The sequence below is a fragment of the Ursus americanus genome, chromosome 8 (assembly GCF_024610735.1).
Source record: "Ursus americanus isolate L20-20 chromosome 8, mUrsAme1.1.p, whole genome shotgun sequence".
NCBI classification, from domain to species: Eukaryota; Metazoa; Chordata; class Mammalia; order Carnivora; family Ursidae; genus Ursus; species Ursus americanus.
Window position 1 is genome coordinate 15,329,107 of NC_142134.1, and position 27,091 is coordinate 15,356,197.

General features: G+C 38.5%; 1 non-coding gene across 1 annotated transcript; it reads left to right on the plus strand.

Moving 5' to 3' along the window:
• Positions 1-18,259: 18,259 nt before the first annotated feature.
• LOC123789878 (U1 spliceosomal RNA) lies at positions 18,260-18,422 on the plus strand. Its single transcript, XR_006778941.1, has one exon. It is a non-coding gene; the product is annotated as a U1 spliceosomal RNA (small nuclear RNA).
• The last annotated feature ends 8,669 nt before the right edge of the window (positions 18,423-27,091 follow it).

Sequence of the window (27,091 nt, forward strand, 5' to 3'; positions counted from 1 at the left end):
GCAGTCAAATGAACAAGACTAATTACCTGTCTTTCTCAAGAATATTAATGTAGCTTTAACAGTCAGATCTATTTTTCATTCCATGCCTCTTAAAAACTTCTGTGCTTACAGAAACATATTCAAAAGGCCACTTTTCTTAAGGTAGTTTATTTCTTTTCTTTCTGCTTTGAGGGGGAACAAATCTACCTCCCTGAGAGTAAATAGAGAACTTATCTACACAGGGAAGGTTGAAGACCTTTTCAACCGTGTGAGTTGGCAGTTAGACGTGAAGTTGAAGCGAGCAGCAGTGTCCAAAGGCCAGAGAGGTTACTGCTGTGAAATTCAGCATTTCAAAGATTTCTGTAGCTTCTCCCTTGTCATCAGCCCAAAACAGTATTCTGTAGTTTCTTGCTTGATTCTGTCCTTAGTATAGCTCTTATCTCCACCAAGAGTGGACGCTCTATACTTTCTGCCCTTTTCATAATCTCTTAAAATACTATGCCATTGCAAAAGGTGACCCTCTCTTGAATATCAGAATATCTGAAATTTTAACCCCATGATAACCTCTTTCTTTATAGTTTATGCTTTCATATATCATTGGTACCAGAGATGTTTAGATAGTTTTGAGCTTCAAAAATGAAAACTAACATGGAAAAAGCAATCAGGCTGACTACCTAATACTAGACAATGGATCTAAGAGATAAAAGAGTGGTCTCTTTTTTTAATAGAAAAAAAATCCAATTCCCACTACATCAAGAGTAATCTTGTTTTTGTGTTTTTCTTAAATATAATAGACTGCTTTTACATCAACTATCTGCCTGTTTTTATTAAAAATGAATGATTAAAAACAAATCATTAATAAAAATTTCTTAAAAACAAATGATAAATGTTGTGCTTTTAAAAAATAACCTCTTGTAGTTATAAAATACAAGTTTTGATTTCTAATCTCTCAGTCTCAATGAACCTCCTTTAGGAAGCAAGGATCTGGATGGTAAAAGCTAGAACTTGCAGATATTACGGGGTCCCAGGTTTCTCTCAACTTTGGCTTCTTTGACAGCAGGAGTGTTGGTTCATCAAATGACTTACTAAATCCTTTCTGTGTGTGGCACTGAGCAGAGTATTATTTTTTGAGATTTTTTTTCCTAGCTACTTTGGCAATAATTTTTATTCATGATGACATTTTATTTTATTTGTTTATTATTTTTTTTAAGATTTTATTTATTTGTCAAAGAGAGAAAGCACAAGCAGGGGGAGAGGAAGGCAGAGGGAGAAGCAGTCTTCTTGCCTAGCAAGGAACCCAATGCAGGGCTCCATCCCAGGACTGTGGGATCATGACCTGAGCCGAAAGCAGACGCTTAACCAACAGAGCCACCCAGGCATCCCCATGATGACATTTTAATTCCTTGCTTTAAAACTAAGAACTGTAGGGACACCTGGGTGGCTCTGTCAGTTGAGTGTCTGCCTTCAGCTTGGGTCATGATCCCAGGGTCCCGGGATCCAGCCCCACGTCGGGCTCCCTGCTCAGTAGGGAGTCTGTTTCTCCCTCTGCCTGCCACTCCCCCTGCTTGTGCTCTCTCTCCCTCTCTCACTCTCTTTCTGACAAATGAATAAATAAAATCTTTAAAAAAAATAAATAAAACTAAGAACTGTATAAGTGAAGCTTAAAATGTGTTATTTTAAAAGTGTGATTACAAAACTTCAAAAGGGAAATATGTAAAGTAGAAAATATAAGCCTACCCCCCACAATCCCAGTCCCCAGAGGTCAGGCTATTAATGTACAACCTTCTGGTCATTTTCTATTGCATATACAAGCATATATATGATAAATACATTACATTCTTTTATTGTATGCGTTATTGTATGTGTTACATAATAGGTTGATAACATGCATTCTATTCTGTAACTTGTTCTTTTAACTTACCAATGTATCACAAACAGACTTTTCCTTTAGTAGAGTTTAACCTCATCCTTTTTTGGGGGCTCACAGTACTAAATGATATTATAATTAACAATTCCTTTGTAATAGACATTTCTTTGGCTCAACAAATCCAAAAAGATTGAAATCACATCATGCATATTTGCCAACCATAACAGTATGAAACTAGAAATCAATCACAGGAGGGGCGCCTGGGTGGCACAGCGGTTAAGCGTCTGCCTTCGGCTCAGGGCGTGATCCCGGCGTTGTGGGATCAAGCCCCGCATCAGGCTCCTCCACTGGGAGCCTGCTTCTTCCTCTCCCACTCCCCTTGCTTGTGTTCCCTCTCTCGCTGGCTGTCTCTATCTCTGTCAAATAAATAAATAAAATCTTAAAAAAAAAAAAAAGAAAGAAAGAAATCAATCACAGGAAAACATCTGGAAAGAATACATATACATGGAGGCTAAGTAACATGGTACCAAATAATGAATGGGTCAACGAAGAAATCAAAGAGGAAATCAGGGGCACCTGGGTGGCACAGCGGTTGGGTGTCTGCCTTCGGCTCAGGGCATGGTCCCGGCATTGTGGGATCGAGCCCCACATCAGGCTCCTCCGCTATGAGCCTGCTTCTTCCCCCTGCTTGTGTTCCCTCTCTCGCCGGCTGTCTCTATCTCTGTCAAATAAATAAAAAAATCTTAAAAAAAAAAGAGGAAATCAAAAAATACTTGGAGACAGGGGCACATGGGTGACTCACCCAGTTGAGCGTCTGGCTCCTGATTTTGGCTCAGGTCATGATCTCGGGGTCATGAGATTGAGCCCCGTGTTAGGCTCTGGACTCAGCGTGGAGTCTACTTGAGATTCTCTCTCCCTCTGCCTTTGCCCCTCCCCCCCACTCTCACATATTCTCTCTCTCTCTCTCAAATAAGCAAATAAAATCTTAAAAAAAAAATACATGGAGACAAATGAAAAGGAAAATGCAATGGTCCAAAATCTTTGGATGCAGCAAAAGGTGTTTGAAGAGGGAAAATTACAGTGGTACAGGCCTACCTCAAGAAGCAAGAAAAATCTCAAACAACCTAACTTTACATGCAGAGGAACTAAAAAAAGAAGAAAAAACAAAGCCAAAAGCTGGTAGAAGAAAGGAAATAATAAAGATTAAAGCAGAAATAAATGAAATAGAAACTTAAAAAAAAAATTGAATAGGTCAAGGAAACCAAGAGCTAGTTCTTTGAAAAGATCAAGAAAACTAATAAATGTTTAGCCAGACCCATTAAGTGTGTGTGGGGTGGGAAGCAAATACAATCAGAAATGAAAGAGGAGAAATAGCAACCAACACCACAGAAACACGAAGGATTATAAGAGAGTATTATGAAAAAGTATATGTCAACAAATTGGACAACCTAAAAGTAATGGATAAATTCCTAGAAATAAATGACTTTCCAAAACTGAATCAGGAAGAAATAGAAAATTTGAACAAATTGTAATCAGTTTGAATCCGTAATCAAAAACTCGCAACAAAAACAACAAAAACTCCCAACAAACAAAAGTCCAGGACCAGATGGACTTACAGGTGAAACTACCAAATATTTAAAGAAGAGTTAATATCTATTCTTCTCAAATTATTCCAAAAAGCAGAAGAGGAATAAAAGCTTCCAAATTTATTCTACAAAGCTAGGATTGCCCTGCTACAAAACCAGATAAAGACACTACAAAAAAAAAAAAAAGAAGAAGAAAGAAAGAAAGAAAGAAAGAAAACTACAGCCCAGTATCTCTGATGAACATAGATGCAAAAATCCTCAACAAAATATTAGCAAACTAAAAACAACAATAAATTTTTTTAAAAATCATTCAACACGATCAAGTAGGGTATATTCTCAGGATGCAAGGGTGGTTCAGTATTCACCAATCAGTCAACGTGGTGCATCACATCAACAAGAGAAAGGATAAAAACCCTACGACCATTTCAATAGATGCAGAAAAAGCATTTGACGAGATTTAACATCCATTCATGATAAAAACTCTCAATAAAATGAGGTTAGAGGGAACATACCTCAACATAATAAAGGTCATATATTTTTTAAAAAACCCGCAGCTAACATTATAATCAATGGTGAAAAACTGAGAGCCTTTTTTCTAAGAGCAGGAACAAGACAAGGATGTCCGCTCTCACTACTTTTATTCGAAATAGTACTGGAAGTCCTAGCTGCAGCAGTCAGGCAAAAAAAAAAAAAAAAAAAAAAAAAAAAAGGAAATAAAGGTATCCAAATTAGTAAGGAAGAAGTTAAACTGTCACTATTTGCAGATGACATGGTACCATTTATAGAAAAGTTTAAAAGACCCTACCAAAAAACTACTAGAACTGAAAAAAAAAATTCAGTAAAGTCACAGGATATAAAATTAATATACAGAAATATATTGCACTTCTAAATACACTAAAAATGAAGTAGCAGAAAAAGAAATTTAGAAAGCAATCTCATTTACAACTGTACCAAAAAGAATAAAACACCCAGAAAGAAACTTAACCATGAGGTGAAAGACCTACACTTTGAAAACTATAAAGCTTTGATGAAAGAAATTGAAGATGACCCAAACAAATGGAAGGATATTCCATGTTCATGGATTGGAAGAACCAATATTGTTAAAATATCCATACTACCCAAAGCAATCTTCAGATTTAATGCAATCCCTATCAAAATCCCAACAGCATTTTTCACAGAACTAGAACAAATAATCCTGAAATGTGTATGGAACCACAAAAGATAAAAATAGCCAAAGCAATCTTGAAAAAGAAGAACAAAGCTGGAGGCATCACAATCCCAGGTTTCAAGATATGTTTCAAGATATTCAAGATATGTTCAAGATACAAAGCTGTAGTAATCAAAACAGTGTGGTATTAGCACAAAAATAGACATGTAGGTCAGTAGAACACAGCAAAGAGTTCAGAAACAAACCCACACTTATATGGTCAATTAATCTAAAACAAAGGCAGCAAGAATATGCAATGGGAAAAGACAGTCTCTTCAACAAAAGGTGTTGAGAAAACTGGACAGATACATGCAAAAGAATGAAACCAGACCATTTTCTTAGACGATACACAAAAACAAACTCAAAATGGTTTAAAGACCTGAAACCATAAAACTCCTAGGAAACATAGGCAGCAATTTCTTTGACATTGGTCATAGAAACATTTTTCTATGCATATCTCCTGAAGCAAGGGAAATAAAGGCAAAATCGAACTATTGCGACTACACCAAAGTAAAAACTTTTGCACAGTGAAGGAAATCATCAACAAAACAAAAAGGCAACTTACCAAATGGGAGCAGATATTTGCAAATGATACATCCAATAAGGGATTAATATCTACAACATATAAAGAACTGATACAACTTAACACCAAAAAAACACAAATTATCCAGTGAAAAAAGGGCAAAAACCATGAGTAGACATTTTTCTAAAGAAAACATGCAGATGACCAACAGACATGTGAAAAGATGCTCAAGATCACTTATCATGAGGAAAATGCAAATCAAAGCCACAGTGATCTCTCACACCTGTGAGAATGGCTAAAATCAAAAAGAAGAAACCACAGGTGTTGGTGAGGATAGGGAGAAAAGGAACCTTTGTGCATTGTTGGTGGGAATGTAAACTGGTGCAGCCACTCTAGAAAACAGCACGGAGGTTCCTCAAAAAGTTAAAAATAGAATTGCCATATGATCCAGTAATCCCACTACTCTGTATTTACCCAAAGAAAATAAAAACACTAATTCCAAAAGACATATGCATCCCAATGTTTACTGTAGCAGTCTTTACAATACCCAAAATATGGAAGCAGCCCAAGTCTCCATTGATAGATGAATGGATAAAGAAGCCATGGTGTGTGTGTGTGTGTGTGTGTGTGTGTGTGTGTGTGTGTGTGTGTGTGTGTATTTCCTGCCTTAATGAAACTCACATTGGAGAAGGTGGGGCAAACAAGAGAAGACAAATATTATAAGAGAGTATTTAAAATAGTAGAGTCAGGGAAGAACTCTCTAAGAAGCAACATTCTGGGGCAGAAATGTGTATGAAGTGAAGGCATGGCCCATGCAAATACCTAGGGTAAGGAACATTCTGACAAAACCCAAACTTCTGTGAAAGACTGTATGAGGCCAGAGTGGCAGCACAAGTGGGCAGAACTGTAGGTGATGCCCTAAGAGAGGTAGGCAGTGACCAGATTCCTGGGGACCACATAGGACACAGTAAGAAGTTCTGATTTTTCTGAGTGTGAAAGGAAGGATCTGAGAAACTTGAGCTGGAGATTGACCCCAATAAATAAAATCTCAGTGTTAGTAGCAAAGAAGAAAACTTTCCTTTTTAATTCCACTTTTGGCTTGAACCCTTTGTGGGAGAAACTCAGAGAAATGCCTGGAAACACAAATATTGAGCTCTCTTTGTCAATTTTCCTGCATGTTTTGAGTATAGACTTCTTCCTTGTAAGTTCCAAGTGAGTTTCTAAATGCTTTACCATGACGGGTTCCATCTCATGATTCTCCGTAAGGGCTCTTACTCCCACTAAAATCCCATTTCCAGGGCTATCTCTAGGGTGTGCAGGTCCCTGGGCAAATATTTGTTGTGGGACTCCTGTATATAAAAATTAGTTGATTTAAAATATATTATAAAGGGGCACCTGGGTGGCTTAATCGGTTAAGCATCAGACTTTTGATTTTGGCTCAGGTCATGACCTCAGGGTCTTAGGATTGAGCCATGGGTTGGGCTCCCTGCTCAGAGGGAGTCTGTTTGTCTCCCTCTTCCTTTGCCCCTCCCACCTCAAATAAACAAATAAATCTTAAAATATATATATATTTATTTATTATAAAATGGTGTCTGGTTGGCTCAGATGGTCGAGCATGAGACTGTCTCAGGTCATAAGTTCAAGCCCCATGTTGGGGGTAGAGGTTAATAATTAAAAAAAATTTTTAAATGTATATTATAAAATTCATAAGTCTATGTGAAGCATAATGACTTATTGATGAAGATTTAGAATAATAGGAAGATTTATTTATTTATTGTCCAATCAGTGCATGTAAAGATTCTTCTTGGTATCCAGCTCCCATCTCTCTTTATTTGGTTCAGGAACAATTCCTTTCTTTTTTCTTTATTATCAAGTGAGCTATTTCTTGCTAATTTCATATCTTTTGCCACAAGAAAAGGTAGCAATGTTATTATTACTTATAATGCCATGGCGCTTGTAACATGTTTGTTGAAATAATACGAGTCTTCTAGCCTCTACAATACCCTCCTACCATTTATTTCATGGTAGTTGTATTATTACCTTTGACTTTGCATCATCCATTGTGCTACCTGTAAATACTGGCATCAATCGTTCAGAAATTGCTATGGCACTTCTTTGATAATAGTCACAAATTCAAGTCTGACCCAGAGTGTACAGGAACATGTGAATAATTTGTTTTCTGATCGTGTTGAATTTACTACTTGTAATGCTATATAGCACAGCTTGGAACAACCATCTTCCAACTATGTCTTGTCTTAAACTTTTTAGGCTATAATCTTTCCATTTCTAGAATGTGATCTTTTTCAATAGTAACTCTGGGGGGGGGGGCAGTGTTATATAAACACATAATTTTGTATATACAAGGTGTAGTTGCTACTCTATGGATCTATTTTGAAAGATTTTTTTAAGTATTTAATTTTATTTTTAAGTGATCTCTACACCTAACATGGGGCTCGAACTCACAACCTGGAGATCAAGAGTCATATGCTCCGCCACCTGAGCCAGCCAGGTGCCCCAAAAAACTTTCTTGATAACAAGAAAGGAATCATTTCCTGTATAGTGTAAGTATAGGTTCTTCTTATCTGACAGCAATGAATGATATTTAAAAAAACTTTTTTTATTTAAAAATTCTGAAAGGATATACACTGAAACACTTCCAGGGGATGGTAAGGTTTGAGATGGTTTTTAATTTTTTTCTATTGTCATCTCTATTTTCAAGGTCTTTCCAGACTTTTATTTATTTGTTTCCTTGTTTGTCTGGGTTAGGACTTATTTTTCTCTTTCATTTTGACAATTAACATTTAAAATATAAAATTTTCATAAGAGAAAAGCTTTTTCATTTCAGATAAAGAATGCTATGTGATTAGAAATTATGCTAAGAAGGTGCACCTGGATGGCTCAGTCAGTTAAGCGTCCAACTCTTGATTTCAGCTCAGGTCATGATCTCAGGGTCGTGAGATTGAGTCCCACCACGAGTCCCGCAGGACCCCTCATTGAGTGTGGAGTCTAAGATTGTCTCCCTCCCTCTCCCTCCACCCCTCCCCCTGCCTCTCTAAACAAACAAACAAACAAACAAACAAATAAATAAGGGGGTATTGAGAAAAGAGAAATTATATTAAGAAGATATTATTTAGGAGTTAAAATCTTTGTATTTTTTTTCTTGGCTTTTTATTATATAGATTTTTGAAATGTACATACAAATAGTATAATGAATCTCTTTGCCCATCGTGCAGCCTCCCCAGTTGTCAGCTCTTGGCCAACTTGTTTGATCTGTATTTCCACCCACTTTCACCTCTTCTAATATTTCTTAAGTATATGATTTTAAAAACCACATAGCACTGGGGCACCTGGGTGGCTGAGTCAGTCAAGCGTCTGCCTTTGGCTCAGGTCAGGATCGCAGGCTCCTTGCTCAGCAGGGAGTCTGCTTGCCCCCTCCCTTTGCCCCTCCCCCCACTCATGCTTTCTCTCTTTTCAAATACATAAATAAAATCTTTTAAAAAAAACACATAACATTAAATTTTCCTCCTTAACCATTTATAAGTGTACAGTTCAGTGGTGTTAAGAGTATTCACATTATCATGCAACAGATTTCTAGAACTTTTTCGTCTTGTAAAACTGAAACTCTATACTTTTTTTAAAAACTCTTTATCGTCAAATTACTTATTTCCTTTCTCCTGCTCCCAGCCTTTCTACCTCTTGTTTCTACGATTTTGACTACCTTTGATACTTCATATGTGTGGAATCATATGGTATTTGTCCTTTTATAAGTGGTCCATTTCACTTAGCATAACGTCCTCAAAGTTCATCCATGTTGCAGCATGTGAGAAGAGTTCCTTCTTTTTTAAGGTTGCATAATATTCTATTGTGCGTATGTACCACATTTTCTTTGTGTATCTGTCTGTCAGTGGGCATCTGGATTGCTTCCACCTCTTTCTTCTATTATTTTTAAGCAAATCCTATATATCATATTTTTGGAAATATTCTTTATTTCATATTAATTCAATCCAAGTTATGTCATTTCATATTAAGCAAGTTAAGCCCTTAATATAATATTATATACATCTGGATAATCATTGTGGTACATGATATATAATTGGGTAAAGGGCGTAATAAAAGAAGAGAAAGAGCTTATCAGTGAGTAAAATGTTCAATTTTTTAAAATGTAGGGACTTGTTGTATTGGTATTGAAGCTCACCAATTTGTCTTTCCAGAATTAGGGCAAAACAAATGTCTCATTCAAGTATTAAAACTGGATAATTTATGTAGAGATTGCCTTAATATGAGAACTTCAGATTTTCACCAGTATCAGTGTTTGCTCTAAGACTACAAACAACTCAGATGGTAAACAAATTTTAGGGGAAAATTCTTTAATTAAGAAAACTATATGTTATTAGGTATATCTTACTAAAACTCAATTCTGACATTTACATTTTTTTATTCAAGTATAATTAAAATACAGTGTTATATTAGTTTAAGGTGTACAATGTAATGATTCAACAATTCTATACATTATTCCGTGGTCATCATGATAAGTGTGCTCTTAATCCCCTTCACCTCTTTCACCCACCCACTCCCCACCTCCCCTCTGGCAACCACCAGGTTGTTTTCTATGTAGTTTGAACACTTTATTTTATTTTTTAATATTTTACTTTTAAGTAATCTTTACACCCAACGTGAGACTAGAACTCACAACCCCGAGAACAAGAGTCACACACTCCACGGACTGAGCCAGCCAGGCGCCTGCATAGTTTGAACATTATAAAATCAGTGAGATAACTGGCAAAATTTGAATAAAATTATAACAATGTTAATTTCCCAGCTTTAATAATCATTCTATGGTTTATGTAAGATATTGACATTTGAAGAAACTGGTTGAAGGTTATACTCGTACTATCTTTACCACAATTACATAAATCTGAAATTATTTCAAAATCAAAAAGCTTTTGAGTGCTAGTTTATATGTAATTGGCATCTTCTGAGTAAAACTTAGATTTGCCCTTTTAAAATTCCAAGCTTGATGGGTTAGAGACTGAGAAATGCACACTGTGAGAAGGCAAAGATGAAGGGATGGTGGTCTTGATCATACTATTTCGAGCAAGCAGCAGGGAGCTTGCTGAGAACTTCCTGCCCAGAGACCCAGCTACCTTTCTGATGTGTAAAGGAGGGCCAAGTGCCAACAACCAATAACCAAGCAGAGACACCCACCAAGTTCTTAGTCGTTGACTTTTTATATAAAATGGAATTTTTTCAGGGTGCCTAGGGGGCTCAGTGGATTAAGCATCTACCTTCAGCTCAGATCGTGATCCTGGTGTCCTGGAATGGACCCCCGTGTCCAGCTCCCTGCTGAGCAGGGAGCCTGCTTCTGCCTCTTCTCTGCCTCTTCCCCCCCTTCCTCTCATGTTCTCTCTCTCTGTTGATTAAATAAATAAAATCTTTTTAAAAAAGAAATAAAATCTTTTTAAACAAAACCAAGCCAAAAAATGCAATTTGTATTTGCAAAAAGACAAACTAGGGCACCTGGGTGGCTCAGTCATTAAGCATCTGCCTTTGGCTCGGATCATGATCCCGGGGTCCTGGGATCGAGTCCCGAGTCAGACTTCCTGCTCCACAGGGTGTCAGCTTCTCTCTCTGCCCCTCCTCCCACTCGTTCTCTCTCTCTCTCTCTGTCTCTCTCTCTCAAATAATAAATAAAATCTTAAAAAAAAAAAAGACAAACTGAATATGAAACTTAGAGCCACCCAGAATACAGGCGAAAGGGGACTTAGAGTCATTTTTCATTAGTGTGAAGGAAAATATACAAGTTAAATATACTACATCTGTTTTCCTAATAACTGGATATAATTACATTTTGATGAATTTCTTCTTCATGCTTTCTTCCTGTGTGTCTGCATGAGCTTATCACAAGGTCTCCCTGTGTTTGATAAATTTGAGCTAATGCCTGACCCTTTATTGTGCAATTAATACTGTCTTTGAGCCTGATATTTAAAAACTACGAGTAGCTATTAATTTCATAGTAGTTATTGTCCAGTAGGCGAGCACAAGTCTTATCTTAAAGATAAAGCTCTGGCAGTAGAGCCAGGTACGAAAGAAAACTGAGCTAAGTTGACATAACACAAGGCAAATAGATGGTCTAAGAAAAATTCAAAGAGACCATTTCACTTAAATGGTGCCAAAGATGCAGTTTCAGTCAACCAGATGGTTTTCTATCATATAGACATGACTTGAAGGTTAGTTCCTTTTCTAGCTTTCTAGTCACACCCATATGTTGAAGACAGATCAGCTTCATGGAAATGAAATCTGTAGCTTCGCAGGGCCCTGTGCTCAGAGCAGCCCCGCCATTGTTTCCATACTCTGCTGTCACCATCTTGAAATTCGTAATAATTTTGGAACAGGGGATCAAGCATTTTCATTTTGTGCAGGGCCCTGCAAATTGTGCACCTGCTCCTGGCTGAAGGCGCTTCCATTTGCCAATCAGCTCTCATCCAGGACACTATTTTGTGGCCATCATGGCCTTCAGTGCATAAAGCTCAGCCTCAACCCCTGTCCCATCAAGCTGAAAACTAAGATTCCAGCCTTAAGACTATTATCATTTACCTAAAAGGTACTTGGTGAATGTTAATTTCCATCCCTTTCCCTCTCTCTTTCCCACTTTCCTTTTCGCCTCTCCCTCTTCCCCGCTTTATTCTCCTTTTCTCCTTCCATTTCTTCCCCTCCTGATTCACCCACCACCTTACCAGCTCTTCCTCCATTCTGCCTCTTCTCTCCCATTTCTGATGTTCACATTCCCACTCCTCTCTCACTCTTCCCTTTCTATCAAGTCCTCTCCCACCCCCATTCCCCATTCAGGGTGAGACCTTTAAGAGCTGGTACCCTGGGAGCCAGTGTGGCAGGAAATAGCCAGGCTTAGCATTTCCACTAATGCCAGCTCTGCACTCCCAGAGTGACCATGCTCTCAGGTCCTTTCGACCTTGCAGAGGTGGAGTCACCTACTGTCCCTTGACTTTTCCAACACACATTTAAAATTTGTATCCCCTGCTTTCTAATTTTTCCAGACTGAATGCCAGGAAAATCCACCTTTCAGCTAAAGGATGTGTTGGAAAACAAGTTGCTCTTTGAAATGACCTGAAGATGAATCTGAGGGAGATGAGGTAGACCAGACACCTGGAGGGCTCCTGGACTCTTGGAAATTTGGGTAGGGCCAGTCTGACCGTAGTCAGTCTTGTCAGCATGGAAACTGTTAATGTGTTTTATTCGCACTTACATAACCTGTCACCAGATGAGGTCAAGATCAGTCTGTACGTGCTTCACAGAAGGAGTTGCCCTCTTTGTTCAAAACCTTGCTAAATATGAGAAAGGTAAGCATTATACATTTTGGGTGGTAGAGCTTAAACAAACACATCTGGGGGTGGTGCCAACACAAATGGCAGAAGTTGCTCCTGATTTGCTGGGACCCCTGCCAAGTGAAGGCCTGACGATTCTGGTCTGAAGGACTTTGTGCAGTTTCATAAAACAAAATTCATTATTTGAACTGAAACATGATCCAGGGTTGCACAGAGGAATATCTTATCTTAGTTCAGTCAAGGTAAATGATGCACTAATCTTAAGTAGGTTCTGGAAAAGAAGTCATAATTCTTACTCTTACTGATCGAGGCAAAGTGCAAAGATCCCCTTCAATATTGCTTGCTTTTTAAATTAAAGGATGGTGGTTTTCTGTTTTTTTTTTTTTAAAGAGAATTTATTTATTCATTTGAGAGAGAAAGAGAACGAGTGGGGAGAGGGGCAGAGGGAGAAGGATAAGCAGACTCCCTGCTGACCGGGGAGCCCAACGTGGGGTTCGATCCCAGGACCCTGAGATCATGACTTGAGCTGAAGGCAGACGCTTCACCAACTGAGCCACCCAGGAGCCCCAGGACTGTGGTTTTCTAGAAGCAGAGACATTGTGGTAGTAGAGTGAGGGAAAAAAAATTATTTTTGTGGTTCAGTGACCAAAAATTATTTTGTCAAGTAAATAAAGGAGTATGAGTAGCCTGCAGTAACACAAGATATTGTCGCAAATAAATTCCACATTTCCAGTAGTTAATTAACATAATGAAAATGTGTTTCTTACTCATATAAAGGACCCAGGCAGGTATGTGTGTTCAGAGGGCAGTTTTTGGTTATTTCAAGGTGCAAGTTCCTTCCTTCTTGAAGTTCGTCTGTTTTCCAACGTCTCAGGGCTTTCTAAATTGGATGGTGTAAGAGAGACTGGAGAAGCCTCATCCACTTCTAAAAATCCCGTAGCCCATCCAAACACCTATCAACAGTTGAATGGATAAACAAAATGTGGCAGGTGCACGCAATGGAATATTATTCCACCTTTAAGAGGAAGGGAATTCTGACACATGCTACGACGTGGATGAACTTTGAAGACATCATGTTAAGTGAAGTAACCCAGAGAGAAAAGGACAAATATTATAATTCCAGTTATATGAGGTACCTAGACTAGTCAAATACGTGTAGACAGGGGTTCCTGGGTGGCTCAGTCAGTTGAACATCCAACTCTTGGTTTCACGTCAGGTCATGATCTCAGGGTCCTGGGATTGAGGCCCATGATGGGCTCTGCACTCAATGTGGAGTCTGCTTCAGATTCTCTCTCCCTGTCTCTGTCTCTCTCTCAAATAAATAAAATCTTTAAAAAATAAATCAAAACAAAAAACCAAATATGTGTCGACAGAAAGTAGAACACTGGTGGCCAAGAACTGGTGGGAGGAAGGAATGGGGAGTTATTGTTTCAAATATACAGAGTTTCAACATCACTCATCATCAGGGAAATGCAAATCAAAACCACAATGAGATATCATCCTATACCTGTTCGAATGGCTAAAAAAACAAAAAACAAAAACAACCCCCCCACACACACACATGAAACAACAACTGTTGGCAAGGATGTGCGAGAAAAAGGAACACTCGTGCATTGTTATTGTGGAAAACAGTATGGAGTTTCCTCAAAAAGTTAAAAATAGAATTACCCTAAGAGTCAGTAATCACACTCCTGGGTATTTACCCAAAAAATACAAAAACACTAATTCAAAGGGATATATGCACCCCTATATTTATTGCAGCATTATTTGCAATAGTCAAATTATGGAAGCAGCCCATGTGTCCCTCAAATGAATGGATAAAGAAGATGTGGTATAGAGGCCCTGGATGGCTCATTAGTTGGGCATTGGACTCTTGGTTTCAGCTTACATCATGATCTCAGGGTTGTGGGATTGAGCCCACCCATCGGGCTCCACACTCAGCACCAAGTCTGCTTAAGATTCTCTCTTTCTCCCTCTCCCACTGCCCCTCCCACCCTCCACCCCCCCCCCATCACGTGCATTCTGTCTCTTTCTCTCTTTCTCTCTAAAATAAAAATAAATAAACCTTTATTTAGAGCCTGGGTGGCTCTGTTGGTTAAATGTCGGACTCTCGATTTCAGCTCAGGTCATGATTTCAGGGTCATGAGATTGAGCCCCATTTTGGGCTTTGCACTGGGCATGAAGCTTGCTTAAGATTCTATCTTTCCCTCTCCCTCTGCTCCTCCCCCCCACTCATGCACTCTCTCTCTCTCTAAAAAAGAAAAAAGAAGATGTAATATATATATATATATATATATATATATATATATATATATATATATATATATATATATATATATATATATATAATGGAATATTTCTCAGCCATAAAAAAGAATGTAATCCTGCCACTTGCAATGACATGGATGGAGCTAGAGAGTATAATGCTAAGCAAAATAAGTCAGAGAAAGACAAATACTATATGATCTCAGTCATATGTGGAATTTGAGAAACAAAACAAATGAACAAAGGAAAAAAAAAAGAGAGCGAGAGAGACAAACCAAGAAACAGACTACAGAGAACAAACTGATGGTTACCAGAGGGGAGGTGCATGGGGGGATGGCTGAAATAGGTGATGGGGATTAAAGAGTACATTTATGATGAGCACTGATAATGTATAGAATTATTGAATCACTGTGTTGTACACCTGAAATTAATATAACATTGTGTGTTCCAGCTATACTGGAATTAAAATTAAAAACTTAATTTTAAAAAAGATTAAAAATTAATAAATATAAATATATGTGTGTATATATACACATGTATATATATATATATAAATTGAATAGAGCTTTAGTTGGGGATGATGAAAAAGTTCTAGAGATGGACGGTGGTGGTCATTGTACAACAATGTGAATGTACGAACCAACATGGGACTATAACTGAACCATTTAAAAATAGTTAAAACAGTAAATTTTATATTATGTATATTTTACCACAATAATACTAAAAATAAAGCCTTTAGTTAAGTACTAGTTTTTGTTTTTTTGTTTTTTTTTTAAAGATTTTATTTTTATATTCGACAGAGATAGAGACAGCCAGAGAGAGAGGGAACACAAGCAGGGGGAGTGGGAGAGGAAGAAGCAGGCTCGTAGCGAAGGAGCCTGATGTGGGGCTCGATCCCATAACGCCGGGACCACGCCCTGAGCCAAAGGCAGATGCTTAACCGCTGTGCCACCCAGGCGCCCCTAGTCAAGTACTAGTTAAGAAAGCCTGGGAGCAAATAGCCCCTGGCTAGGTAGCAAGTGGGAACACCACACTGTAAGAGGAAGCACAAAGTTGGGGTGGACAGCTAGGCTTTTCTGCCATAACCAGGAAGGGAAAGGGGCAAAGCACTCAAGTATTCTTTTCAAAAAAGATCCCTGCCTGATGCTCACTCATCCCTATTCAAATAAGATGTTTTCTGGGTTATTATTTCCTCTCAACGTGAGTAGTTTATTCTCGCCTTTTAAAATATTACCTATGTAGCTAATATTTATCGAGTCCTTACCATGCCCCAGCCAGTGCTCTAAATGCCCTGCACATATTAAATTATTTAACCATAGTAAAACCTTTATGAGGTAGATACTCTTGTTATCCTTATTTTAAAATACAGGACCTGAAGGGTGCATGAGTGGCTCAGTCAGTTAAGTGTTCAACTCTTGATTTCAGTTCAGGTCATGATCTCAAGGTCATGAGATCAAGCCCTCCGTCGGGCTCCATGCTTGACACAGAGTCTGCTGGAGATTCTCTCTCTCCTTCTCCCTCTGCTCCTTCCCCCACTTATGCTCTAAATAAATAAATAAATAAAATATTTTAAAAATAAAATAAAATACAGGACTGAGGCACAGAGAGATTATGCCTCTAGGTCAGGACATACAGCTGCTGAATAGCATAAACAGGACTGGACCCACTGTCCAATAGAGCCTGTATTCTTAACCACTGTACCATACTATCTGGGAAGCTGTGGTATATTGACTGCTCTGTGTTATCTATAGCTAAGACAGTAGTTCAGCTGCTCTTAATGCTGGCTTACACAATAGAGAAGGTTTAAGTTCTCTTACTTTAAAAGTCTAAGCTGCTGGATGGCCCAGGAGAAGCCAGCTCTGCTCTACAGTATCATTTAGGGACCCGGACGCTTTCTTTTGCTCTACCTTTTCTGAGGGTGTATGCCTTGTGCTCCAGCACGTCCTGGTGCCAGACCAGAGGAAGTGGGAAAGAGCAAGAGAAAGGAAAGCAACTTCTTTCTATGATCTGGAAGTCACATATACCACTTCCGTTCCTCTGGTTCAGCCATAACTTAGTCATATTGTCACACGTGGCTGTAAGGGGAGCTGAGAATTTAGTGCCCGGCGAAGCAGTCATGAACACATCGGAAACTCAGGGGGAACTGGATGATTAGCCCTCTCTGCCGTGCATGGTCCTCACACAATCCTATGCTTAATCATCACACTGTATGTAGTAACCAGGTACCAGAGATGGAGAGTTACTAACAAGACTTTGTATTGAAAGCAACTTGGAGAAGTTCTAGGTCCTAGAAAAAGAGGTGAAAAATAGTCCGTAGAAATCAGTAGCACAGATTGGTGGTGGAATGAACCCTGATTTTGGATTCCAAAAGACTCGGTTCTAATCTGTTTCCGCCATTTACTAGTGTGTGAGGATGGGCAACTTAGCTTCTCTCAACTTTGGTTTTCTCATCTATAAGATGAAATTGACCACAATACATACTTTCAGAATTATTTTGGCAATTAATAAGGTAATGCATATAATGTCTAACATGTCAAGTTTGACATTTCCAAAACCAGGCCCTTAATATTCGTTCTCAAACCTGCTCTTCTTGTGGTCTTTTCTATCACAGTAGACGGCAACCTCATCCTTCTGATTCTCAGACTAAAATCCTTGGAGTTGTCATTGACTGTCCTTTCCCATCTTCATATTGAAACCATCAGTAAATCCTGTCCACTCTTCACTTAAACCACATCTGTTACTCAACCCCTCCATGCCATGTGTCCTCTGCTGCTGCCCTGGTCCAAGTCATTGTCTTGCATTGCCTGGATTATTGCAACAGCCTCTTGACTGTTCTCGCGGCTTCCTCCTGGGCCCCTAGCAGCTAAATTCATCTTTTTAAATATAAGATTGATTCTGTTCAGGGTGGTTGACCCTGGTTAAAACGCCAGTTATTTTACCAGCAAAATGTTTTTTTCCAGAAATAGCAAAGGAATTGCCATTCGAGACATGCAAGCTATGGCAAACCATAAGCAAGTCTGGAGAGGAAGGGACAGAAGCCTTACTTTATAGAGAAAAGGAGGAAGCTGGGAGGGGCTGCTTTGAATTAGACTCCTTTGGAGGAAAGCAAGAGATTAGGGTGGTGATGGTTTCTGCTTGGCTGGGTTGTGGTATTTTTTTATTGGTTGAGCTTGTTGCTGGGCAAGGAGGCAAGGTATGTCTCTTCCTGTTGGGTCTGCAATTGATGTCCAGTAGTAGGGTGTAAGGGCTTCCCCTTCTGGCCTCCTTATTCCACTTTAAATGAGGTTCCTTTATTCAGTTTCGCAGTTCCCCCTTTTGATGAAGATGTTTCTCCAAAGCATCACTGGTCCAGAGTTTGGTTTTCTGCATTTGATGGTTTTGTCCTTTGGTGCCAGGAAGGACCTTTGCCGGTTGTTATGTCCCACATCAGAGGGCAAGTGCATAGAAGTTGGAAAACATTTAAGGCCATATTTGGTGACAAGGAAAGTTAGGATATTAACCTGGTAGGGGAGATACCATGATCATGAAGGTCATTTTCCCACAGTGAGACTCATCCTTTGCATTCCAGATGTGCTGACCCTTGAGATTTCCCCAAATGCGGGAAACTCAACTGCATAATTTGTGGTAGGGGAGGACTTGTTCACACTCACCCCTGGGCAAAGCACACACACACACACACACACACAAAACCAAAAAAACAAGGGTGATTAGGAAAGAGAACTCTCAGGCATTTCTTATCCAAAGTCTATATCTTGTCAAGGTCATAAATTTTGGAGAGGGTATCAAAGCACGGAGCTGGTGTCACCCTACTGAATATATAATTTCTACAAAGATTTGACAAGCAACAGGCAGAAGACTTAAAAATAATTATGCAAAGCAGAATCAAAAGTAGTATGACAATTCTAGTTTTTATGATGGTTCTAAACCAGAAGCCCGAACCGGAAGGTAACCAGGTAAATAGGTCAAAAGTCGGGGGTCAATAGATGAGACTTGTTATAACCAGCGGGCTTGTTCCCTGATCTTGTGTAATCGAATTTCTACCTCTCCAGAGGCATTTATCCATGTGCAACATGTGGATTTATGATTATACAAATGCCCCTTTGTTCAGCAATTAGGTAATCAAAGGCTGTGGGATTGTCAAAAACAACTGTAGTCAAGTCAGGTGATCGTTGTTGGGCTGCTACTGCTTTAGCTGTGGAATCAGTTAGCTACCCTAATGTTAGGGAGCGATTTCGGATCATTCATTGGCATGTACTCTGATCCAGGAGAGAAAGGCTTATTTTGAAAGGATCTTAGAGAGGAGGTTTTCATTTTGAAAAATGCTTCTTGTCCAAAGAAAGATAGCTGAGGCACCATTCAAGTCTCAGCCCAAATGTCATTTCCTCACGGTGTCCTTTCATGACCAGCCCATCTAAATCAGCCTCTTCATCCTGCCAGTCTTCTTTCCTAGCACCTCCTACTCTGACACCTGTTTCCTATTTATTTGCTTACTCGTTTAATGGTTGTCTCCCTTCCATGAGAATGTAAGTTCCAAGAGAACAAGCACCTTATCCGTCTTATTTATTACTGTATCTCAATGACTTGATACAGTGCCTGCTATTTATTAGGTGTTAAATATTTCTTAAATAAATAAATGTGCAAGGGGCGCCTGGTGGGCTCAGTCAGTGGAACTTGTGACTCTTAATCTTGGGGTTGTGAGTTCATGCCCTACACTGGGTGTAAGGATTACTTTAAATAAATAAATAAATAAATAAATAAACAAACTAACAAACTAAGTAAATAAATAAATAAATAAATAAATAAACAAGCTTGGAAAAAATTAAATATTAAAAATTAAATTTTTAAAATTATATTAATTAAAAAATTAAATAAATGAAGGTGCAAGATAGTTTTGTGAAGTATCCATTAGTATCCATTAAGGTAGCAGTAACCACTGTAACAGATAAATCCCCAAATCCCAGTGGTCTGTAGAATAGAATTTTATTTATCATTGAAATGAAGTCCATTCAGGAGACCAAGCTTTTTTTTTTTTTTTTTTTTTTTGCAGGTCTGTTCTCCTAGTGGGCTTGCATGTCCTCTGTTTTCAGCAGGGGGAATAAGAGGATAGTGAATCACCAGTGAAAGTTTTTGTGGACTGAAAGTGACATATATTACCTCCTCTTGTTTTATTTTGGCTGGCACTCATTCATATGGCTACTTCATTCAAAATCTGTAAGTTTGAAGTCTGTTCAAAATTTCTGATTTGAGGGGAAACTGGCTGGCTCAGTCGGTGAGCATGTAACTTACTGTCTAGGTCATGAGGTCAAGCTCCATCCATGTTGGGTGTAATGAAGTCTACTTAAAAATATTTTTTTTTAAGTTTGAAGTTCTCATGGATTAATGAATGAATCAAGTCAGCCACAGAAGCACTAAAATGTCTGCTCTTATCCCAATGTTCTCAAAGACAGTAAAAAGGTCAAACATGAAAACCTAAAGATAAACTGTTGATGTAAAGTGCATTCATTTATAACAAAATTATTATAAATTTAAAGGAAAATAAAATCATAAAGTTAACTTTAAGTAAATACTACGGCAATTATAAGTTAAAACATTATATATTTTCCAATAAGCTATGGTCAGGATATTTTTCTTGGGTGTCCTTAATGATGTCATATTGCCTTCCTCTTCTCTATGACCATCTATAGAACAATCTCTATAAAATCAGTTTCTCCATTTCTAACACATGTCTTGCCCCTCGGGTGAACAGTATTATAATTTAACCTTAAATACTGCATCTACAAGATGATTTTTTGGGAAGAAACCAAATAATCAATCCCAGAAAACTAAGAACACCAGAAGAAAAGGGAAATGAAGCTAATGGTAGGAAGGCAAGAGAACACAACTGTGATCTAGTGAGTGGCATGGGAAATGGGATGGGAGGTAGGTGCGTGTGTAGCTTGTGCATATCTGAGTTGGAGATGTGGTAGTGTTTAGTCATTTCTGGACAAAGTCACGTACACCCTGTCAGGGTTCCTAGAGCAATTTGCAGAGCCTTCTCATAGCCTTTCTACACTGGGTTACAGTTGTCTGTTGTCTCCTTCTTCTCTACTGGATCAAGTTCCTTGAGTGTAGGAACCTTGTCCTTCCTTCTTCAGATTCCCAGCTCTTCCGTGGTGCCTATACACAGTAAGACCTCAATTCATGTTTAGAAGAAATTTTATAATAAGACTGTTGAAACTATGTTGAGAGAGGAACGCTTCCCCCATCCTTCTCCAGAATGCCAGCTATCCCCCAGGCAAGAGATTGGCAGCTATTTCTTTAAGAAACTAAATCACACAAGAGGAAAGGTCTATAGATTCTGACATCTGGGGGTCCAAAATGGAAAAATCTAATCGTCCTCTGAAACAACTACAGTGAACCAGCCCATGTCTCCAGAATGTGTTTGATTTTTCAGAACTGGGGACACAGGATTGCCAGGTATTTGAAAACTATGCCTCCTGCATGGCAGATAAAGATCATAAACAATTTTTTAAAGACTAAAAATCAACAATAAATAGAGGAAAATAAAAACTGAAATTTTAATTGATATCCTTGGAGAGATATGAAAATATATTGCACACAAGAAACAAAGAGGATATTATTAAAAGGAAACAACAGAGAACAAAATGGAGTTCTTGACAATTACAGGTTAGATAGCAGGCCATGATCTCAGGGTAATGGGATTGAGCGCCACATTGGGCTCCATGCTCAGTGTGGCGTTTTCTTGTCCCTCTCCCTGTTTCTCCTCATGCACGTGCTCGTGCTCTCTCTCTCTCTCTCGATCTCTCATAAATGAATGAATGAATGAATGAATAAATAAATAAATAAATAAATAAATAAATAAATACATACATAAAACCTTTTAAAAAAAAGTTTGAGTAGATAATGGTATCACGCTTCTCAACAGCAACATTAGGGAGCTAAGACTAGGGAGCAATGCCTACAAAATTCTGGGGAGATATAATGTTAAAACTAGAGTTCTACAAGAAAATTATCAAAGAAATAGAGGGTAGAGGGAGACATTTTAGAGATGCAAGCTTGAAAATGTAAATGCAAGCAGAATTGAAAGCTTGTCAACCTGCTACATGGCCTTTCTCAGGAAGTAACCAGAAGATAAACTTCATCAAAATGACAGGATAAACTAAGAAAATACCTATTGCAAGAATTAGAAGAAAAGCAGTGAAATACAAGAGAGGTGAAGTTACAGCAGGCCTACAGAATGACAAGTCCAGATTGGAGCAGGAAGCAGAGGAGTTCCAGGAGGGCTATCTCCGTAATGTGACGGAGCCAACTTGTATGGACTCACAAGAATAGACAGTGTGCTTCTCTTTTCAACCGTGCATTCAGTGATATCACTACTCGTAGCTTGAAATGGGTCATGTGTTAATCTGTATTTACACAACGGAAGGGGAAAAGCTAAACTTCAGAGTTCAGTTGCCCCTACCCGCCAAGGACAGCTAGTTGTTAAACATTTACCAGCCTACTCCTGAACTTTGCAGATTTGCTGTAAAGTTTAACAATGGAAATTTATAGTAAGAGGTATTTTGCAAAACTTTTGGGAACATGGGAAACTTTAGCCATAATTTCGAAACTAAGCAAGTAGGAAAAAATGAGGTAGTTACTATCTCTAGGAAAAACAAAAAGTACACAGTAAAAATACTATAATTATAACATGTTATCTGGCTCAGCGATGAGCAAATTTTACATAATTGTAATAACGAAAACCCTGAATATGGATGTAATCAAAATTGAAGTATCATCATATTGGAGAGAAGAAAACAGGGGAAAGGGTCTGTGAAAGAGAACTAAAATCTTCACCTGTCGTACTGGAAGTGGAGGCAGGCATGAGAATGTCCCTTCTCAGATTTCCAACTGCAGGGAACAAACATATCTGTCCAACGGGCCTAGTCGCTGCGCTTTGAAATCCATCACTACATCTGTGCGGAGTCCATACTTCCCATGGGCTGCTCCCAGCAGTGACTGAGAGAGAAAGGGATATTAAGGTAAACTGGTTTCTGGGAGATAGGGGATTTCTCCAATGGGTGACTATGATTTGAGGAATCCCCAGGGGCCTTGCTGACCTTTCCTTTGAATTGCTCTGTGCTGTAAAGTGATTCCACCCAGTCTTTCTCCTTTCCCTCTCTCTGACTTAGTAAGACTTGCAGATCAGTCTGATAGCATTTCAGTTTTCTCTTGGTTCTCTCTCCATTTTTCCTTATAGGCATTTCCCTAATAAATTTCCCACTTTTGTGTCTGCCTCTTGGAGGGTCTGGACTAAGAAGTGAGTTAATAATACCTAAAATTATAATCAAAAGATGGCTGTATATACTTTATTTTCCTAGAATATGCATGTAAATGCCAAAAGAAATAGCTAAAAGAAGTGATAAAGAGCCATACTTTTTTTTTTTTTTTTTTAATTTTTATTGAGGGACAAACTCAGACTTGGAAAACCTTCAGGGTGTGGTGTACATGGGTCAGTATGGCTGTTCTCAAGCATCAGGAGATGTTTTCTTAGTTATTCTTTCTTTTTTTTTTTTTTTAAGATTTTATTTATTTGAGAGAGTGAGAGAGAGAGCACAAGCAGGGAGGAGGGGGAGAGGGAGAAGCAGGTTCCCCGCTGAGCAGGGAGCCCAACATGGGGCTCAATCCCAGGACCCTGGGATCATGACCTGAGCCGAAGGCAGAGGCTTAACCAACTGAGCCACCCAGGCGCCTGGGGGTAAACATTTTTAGAAGTCTTTAGCACTACTGAACTTTTTAATATATGTGTATATATTAACTATTTATAAGTAAGTTGTTTTTAAATGACAGACCACTGCTGTAGACGTTGCTTGCTTTAGATTATAGAGGGAAACCAAGATTTTTTTTTAATTTGTTTCTTTTTTTTTTGTATGATGTTATGTTAGTCATCATGGAGTACATCATTAGTTCTTGATGTAGTGTTCCATGATTCATTGTTTGCGCATAACACCCGGTGCTCCATACAATACGGAAACCAAGATTTTATCTTGACTTTATAAACTGTACTTCTAGGACATGATCACTGTATACAATGACTCCTTGCACTTTCTTTTGGCATCAGTGGTTTCAGGCTGATTCATTAAACTCCTTGCAGACAGCTCCACCAGGAGGGAGCAAAATAATCTGCCGTCAGAGGGGCTATGCTGAAATGAAAGCACTATTTGCAATGTCCTTGGGTTGTTGTTTCTATGTTTAATATATACAGAAGAATAATTTTTAGAGATGTTATTTTTCCCTCCTCTCCTCCCTATTTTGGGTAGACAAGTGCTTAGTATTACTTTGTCTTAGAATTTTTGCAAAGGCCATCAAAAGTGGTATAAATCCTCAAAAAGTTCACTAGAACTTTTAAATAAAATCCAGGAGAGTAACTTTTCATAATATGCTATGACAGTTTATTAAAACATTGTATTTTATTGTCTAAAAACGATAATAACCCATTCACCATCTTCATGATCAAGATTATTTTCCCACATTGTGCTCAAGTCTTTATAAAAAAGTTACCTAATCTAATCCTTTAAAGTTTTCACTGAAAATGTAGTGGGAAATTCTAGTTAAACTAATAGGTTGAGATATAAACTTATCATGTTCCTTTTCATAATTTCTCTAAAATAGCAATTAAGAAATCTTTAAAAAGTATAAAAGGACTAAAAAATAAAAAGACTACAACAGAGAAGAGAATGTAGAAAGCAGATGGAGGAGGGCTAAGTAATTTAGCAGAATAGAAAAAAGCTGAAACCTAAAACCCCAGAGGGGTAAACCAAAAAGAAGCAAACTAATCTTTGCACCTAAGTTCTGAGTAAATTAAAGTAAAACAAGCAAACAAGTGTGATACCCTCAAGTTTTAAGATCCTCTATAGGACATAAGATATTCTTAGAACAAGAAAAATGTGCTGTTTTATAGAAGGAACATTTTGAGGTTGCATCTGGGCGGCTCAGTTGGCGAAGCATCTGACTTCAGCTCAGGTTGTGATTTTGGGATCCTGGGATCTAGCGCAGAATCAAGGTCAGTGCTCCGCAGGGAGTCTCCTTGTCCCTCCCCCTCTTCTTCTGCCCCCTCCCCCTGCTTGTGCTCTCTCTCTTTCAAATAAATGAACAAAATCTTTTTTAAAATTTATGAGAGAGAAAGAGAGCACATGAGCAGAGGGAGAGGGAGTGGGAGAAGCAGACTCCCCACCAAGCACAGAGCCCAATTCAGGACTTGATCCCAGGACCCCGAGATCATGACCCAAGCTGAAGGCAGACACCCAACAGACTGAGTCACCCAGGCACCCCTGAATAAAATCTTTAAAAAAAAAAAAAAAGGAACATTTTGAAAACAAAAGGGAAAATCTTAGAGGTTAAATATATTATGGACATTAGAAACACAAAAAAGGGGGGGTGGTGCCTGGGTGGCTCAGTCAGCTAGGTATCTGCCTTCACTTAGGTCATGATTCCAGGGTCCTGGGATTGAGCCCCTCATTGGGCTCCCTGCTTAGCGAGGAACCTGCTTTTCCCTCTCCCTCTACCCTTCCCCCCACTTGTGCTCTTGCTTGCTCACTTGTTCTCTATCTCAAATAAATAAATAACATCTTTTAAAAAACCACACACACACACACACACACACACACACACACACACACAAAGGTTTAGAAGGTAAAGCCAAGGAAATTTCACAGAAAGTAAAACAGAGACAAAGAGATTTAAAATAAAAACAAAGATAAGAAAACTAGAGAACCAGGAGAGTTCCAGATAATAAAAGAGAGGGAGGAAATTAACAAAAAATTATTACCAAAAGATTCCCCTATTCATTTAGTCATGAATTCATTCGTTCAGGTTTAGTAAGTACCTACTACGTACCAGACCCCACGCTAGGTGACAAGAACTCAGCGGTAAATAGTAAAGCAATAAAATTCCTGATCTTGTGGAGCTTACTCAGAAATGAAGGCTGTAACTCTTCAGATAGAGTCTACTGTATATCATAGGCAATAAATTTAAAAATATTGACAGAAAGCACATCAACATGAATTTTCAGAACACCAGGATGATGAAAATCTCCTAAAATCTTCTAGAAAGAGAAAAAAGTTTATATACAAAATCTTGTGAATGAAAAAAACAGTCTTCTTAACATATACATGGGAACTTGAAGACAATGGAAAGATGTCTTCATAATCCCAGAAGAAATTATTTTCTACTGAAAATTAAATTCCCAGCCAAATGAACGTGAGGGTAGAATATAGTCATCTTCAAACATTCCAAGTTTTCAAAACTTTTGCTTATCATGTAGCTTTTATTGGGAAGCTACTCAGAAGAGGTTCTCCACACAATGGAAAGTTAACAAAAAAAGATGTAGGATCTAGGGAACAGTGAATCCAATACCAGAAAGGCAAAGGAAGTTCCAGGATGATAGTTGTGCATCAGACCTAAAGAGCAACCAATCCCAATTGGAACAGAAGGCCAAGGAGCTGCAGGGAGGGGCTGTTTGCAGAAAGAGTGAGAGCAAGAGAGAGGAGTTGCAGGGAGCAGATACATTACCTGATGCATATGTATTAACTTAAGAGGACATTTATCCTGCTATCAAGCATTAAGAAAGAGTGAAGGATGGGTGAATAAGATAAGAATAAGCTAAAAACCACTAAAAAAAGCAACTTTTTAGAGGTGTAAGGTAACTAATTTGTAGAAAGTAATTAAGAATATGTAAAAGAGGAGCACCTGGGTGGCTCAGTGAGCTGGGTGTCTGACTCTGGATTTCAGCTCAGGTCATGATCTCAGGGTCATGAGATCGAGCCCCATGTTGGTCTCCATGCTGAGCATGGAGCCTGCTTGAGATTCTCTCCCTCTCCCTCTGCTCCTCCCCTCCTTCATGAGCATGCTCTGACTTCCCCTCTCTCATAAAAAAAAAAATAAAAGAATATGTAAAATTGGAGGAAAAATAGTAGAGCGAACATGTTTTTTATCAGGAAATAAATAACTGACAGCCACTTAAAATTAAATAGATTGTGTTTTTGCTCTTGTTTCCCTTGCCTCAGGCAATATACCTAGAAAAATGTTGCTATGGCCAATGGCAGAGACATTATGGTCTGTGCTCTCTTCTAGGATTTTTATGGTTCCAGGTCTCACCTTTAGGTCCTTAATCCATCTTGAGTTTATTTTTGTGTGTGATATAAGAAAGTGGCCAGTTTCATTCTTTTACCTATAGCCGTCCAGTTTTCCTAAAACCGTTTGTTGAAGGGACTGTCTTTTTTCCATTACATATTCTTGCCTCTTCTGTATTGAGACTACATCAAAATAAAAGCTTCTGCACAGAAA